The following is a 4,093-nucleotide window of genomic DNA, read 5'->3' as shown; positions in this document are numbered from 1 at the left end:
CAAAGGAAGGCTTTGGGTACAAGTGAACACCCCAGGGGAGCCTTTTTGCGCAACCACATGCAAGTGGACCCTCCGTGTTCGCTCTTTCACAGCAAGCCTAAATATAGCCCTAGCCGCAAAGGGAGAAGACTGAAAAAGTGGGCCTCAGAAAACGCATTGCGAGTCCCTTTCGCCCACCCAAAAGTGCCCCCAGAGGAATGCTTTCGGTACAAGTGAACTCCCCAGGGGAGCCTTTACGCAGCCCCGCATGCAACTGGACCCTCCGGGTTCGCTGTTTCCGAGCAACACTAAATATATCCCTAGCCTGCATGGGAGACGATTGAAAAAGCGGGCCTCAGAAAACGCATTGTGAGTCCCTTTTGCTCATCGAAAGGTTCCCCCAGAGGAAGGCTTTGGGTACAAGTGAACTCCCCAGGGGAGCCTTTTTGCAGCCCCACATGATACTGGACCCTCCCTGTTCGCTGATTCCGAGTAACAATAAATATATCCCTAGCCCTCATCGGAGAGGACTGAAAAATCGGGCCCCAGAAACCGGGTTACAAGCCCCTTTCGCCCTTCCAAAAGTGCCCCCAAAGGAAGGCTTTGGGTACAAGTGAACTCCCCAGGGGAGCCTTTACGCAGCCCCACATGCAACTTGACCCTCCGGGTTCGCTCTTTCGGAGCAAACCTAAACATAGCCCTAGCCGGCATGGGAGACGACTGAAAAATCGGGCCAGAGAAAAGGTGTTACAAGACCATTTCGCCCATCCAAAAGTGCCCCCAAAGGAAGGCTTTGGGTACAACTGACCTATCCCGCGGAACGTTCACGGAGCCCCACATGCAACTGGACCCTCCGGGTTCACTCTTTCTACGCAAGCCTAAATATAGCCATAGCCGCAAAGGGAGAAGACTGAAAAATCGGGCCCCAAAAAACGTATTGCGAGTCCCTTTCGGTGCCCCCAAAGGAAGGCTTTGGGTACAACTGAACTCCCCAGGGGAGCCTTTACGCAGCCCCACATGCAACTGGACCCTCCGTGTTCGCTCTTTCACAGCAAGCCTAAATATATCCCTGGCCCGCATGGAAGATGACTGAAAAATCGGGCCCCAGAAAACGGGATACAAGCCCCATTCGCCCATCCAAAAGTGCACCCAAAGGAAGGCTTTGGGTACAACTGAACTCCGCAGGGGAGCCTTTATGCAGCCCCACATGCAACTGGACACTCCGGCTTCGCTCTTTCGGAGCAAACCTAAACAAATCAATAGCCGGCATGGGAGAAGATTGAAAAATCGGGCACCAGAAACCGGGATAAAAGCCCCATTCGCCCATTCAAAAGTACCCCCAAAGGAAGGCTTTGGGAACAAGAGAACTCCCCAGGGGAGCCTTTACGCAGCCCCACAGGCAACTGGACCCTCCGTATTCGCTCTTTCACAGCAAACCTAAATATATCCCTGGCCCTTATGGAAGATGACTGAAAAATCGGGCCCCAGAAAACGGGTTACAAGCCCCATTCGCCCATCCAAAAGTGCCCCCAGAGGAAGGCGTTGGGTACAACTGAACTCTCCAGGGGAGCCTTTTTGCAGCCCTACATGCAACTGATCCCTCCGGGTTCACTCTTTCTACGCAAGTCTTAAATATAGGCCTAGACGCAAAGGGAGAAGACTGAAAAAGCGGGCCTCAGAAAACGCATTGCGAGTCCACTTGGACCATCCAAAAGTGCCCCCAAAGAAAGGCTTTGGGTACAAGAGAACTCCCCAGGGGAGCCTTTATGCAGCCCCACATGCAACTTGACCCTCTGGGTTCGCTGTTTCCAAGTAACACTCAATATATCCCTAACCCTCATCGGAGACTACTGAAAAATCGGGCCCCAGAAACCGGGTTAAAAGCCCCTTTCGCCCATCCAAAAGTGCCCCCAAAGGAAGGCTTTGGGTACAACTGAACTCCCCAGGGGAGCCTTTACGCAGCCCCACATGTAACTGGACAATCCGGGTTCGCTGTTTCCGAGTAACACTAAATATATCAGTAGCCCTCATCGGAGAGGACTGAAAAATCGGGCCCCAGAAACCGGGTTACAAGCCCCTTTCGCCCTTCCAAAAGTGCCCCCAAAGGAAGGCTTTGGGTACAACTGAACTATCCCGGGGGAGCGTTCACGGAGACCCACATGCAACTGGACCCTCCGGGTTCACTCTTTCTACGCAAGCCTAAATATAGCCCTAGCCGCAAAGGGAGAAGACTGAAAAATCGGGCCTCAAAAAACGCATTGCGAGTCCCTTTCGCCCATCCAAAAGTGCCCCCAAAGGAAGGCTTTGGGTACAACTGAACTCCCCAGGGGAGCCTTTACGCAGCCCCACATGCAACTGGACCCTCCGTGTTCGCTCTTTCACAGCAAGCCTAAATATAGCCCTGGCCCGCATGGAAGATGACTGAAAAATCGGGCCCCAGAAAACGGGATACAAGCCCCATTCGCCCATCCAAAAGTGCCCCCAAAGGAAGGCTTTGGGTACAACTGAACTCCGCAGGGGATCTTTTATGCAGGCCCACATGCAACTGGACCCTCCGGCTTCGCTCTTTCGGAGCAAACCTAAACAAATCAATAGCCGGCATGGGAGAAGATTGAAAAATCGGGCCCCAGAAAACGGGATACAAGCCCCATTCGCCCATCCAAAAGTGCCCCCAGAGGAAGGCTTTGGGTACAAGAGAACTCACCAGGGGAGCCTTTACGCAGCCCCACAGGCAACTGGACCCTCCGTATTCGCTCTTTCACAGGAAACCTAAATATACCCCTGGCCCGCATGGAAGATGACTGAAAAATCGGGCCCCAGAAAACGGGTTACAAGCCCCATTCGCCCATCCTAAAGTGCCCCCAAAGGAAGGCTTTGGGTAAAACTGAACTCCCCAGGGGAGCCTTTTTGCAGCCCTACATGCAACTGATCCCTCCGGGTTCACTCTTTCTACGCAAGTCTTAAATATAGCCCTAGACGCAAAGGGAGAAGACTGAAAAAGCGGGCCTCAGAAAACGCATTGCGAGTCCACTTGGACCATCCAAAAGTGCCCCCAAAGGAAGGCATTGGGTACAACTGAACTCCCCAGGAGAGCCTTTACGCAGCCCCAGATGCAACTGGACCCAACGGGTTCGCTCTTTCACTGCAACCCTAAATATATCCCTGGCCCGCATGAAAGATGACTGAAAAATCGGGCCCCAGAAAACACGTTACAAGGCCCTCTCGCCCATCCAAAAGTGCCCCCAAAGGAAGGCTTTGGGTACAACTGAACTCCCCAGGGGAGCCTTTTTGCAGCCCTACATGCAACTGATGCCTCTGGGTTCACTCTTTCTACGCAAGTCTTAAATATAGCCCTAGACGCAAAGGGAGAAGACTGAAAAAGCGGGCCTCAGAAAACGCATTGCGAGTCCACTTGGACAATCCAAAAGTGCCCCCAAAGGAAGGCTTTGGGTACAACTGAACTCCCCAGGGGAGCCTATTTGCAGCCCCACATGCAACTTGACCCTCCAGTTTCGCTGTTTCCAAGTAACACTAAATATATCCCTAACCCTCATCGGAGAGGACTGAAAAATCGGGCCCCAGAAACCGGGTTACAAGCCCCTTTCGCCCTTCCAAAAGTGCCCCCAAAGGAAGGCTTTGGGTACAAGTGAACTCCCCAGGGGAGCCTTTACGCAGCCCCACATGCAACTGGACCCTCCGGCTTCGCTCTTTCGGACCAAACCTAAACATAGCCCCAGCCGGCATGGGAGACGACTGAAAATCGGGCCGCAGAAAAGGCGTTACAAGATAGTTTCGCCCATCCAAAAGTGCCCCCAAAGGAAGGCTTTGGGTACAACTGAACTATCCCGGGGGAGCGTTCACGGAGCCCCACATGCAACTGGACCCTTCGGGTTCACACTTTCTACGCAAGCCTAAATATAGCCCTAGCCGAAAAGGGAGAAGACTGAAAAAACGGGCCTCAAAAAACGCATTGCGACTCCCTTTCGCCCAACCAAAAGTACCCCCAAAGGAAGGCTTTGGGTACAACTGAACTCCCCAGGGCAGCCTTTATGCACCCCACATGCAACTGGACCCTCCGTGTTCGCTCTTTCACAGCAAGCCTAAATATAGCCCT

This window comes from Anas platyrhynchos, chromosome 32 (genome assembly GCF_047663525.1).
Source record: "Anas platyrhynchos isolate ZD024472 breed Pekin duck chromosome 32, IASCAAS_PekinDuck_T2T, whole genome shotgun sequence".
NCBI classification, from domain to species: Eukaryota; Metazoa; Chordata; class Aves; order Anseriformes; family Anatidae; genus Anas; species Anas platyrhynchos.
Note: the sequence above shows the minus strand (reverse complement) of the source record.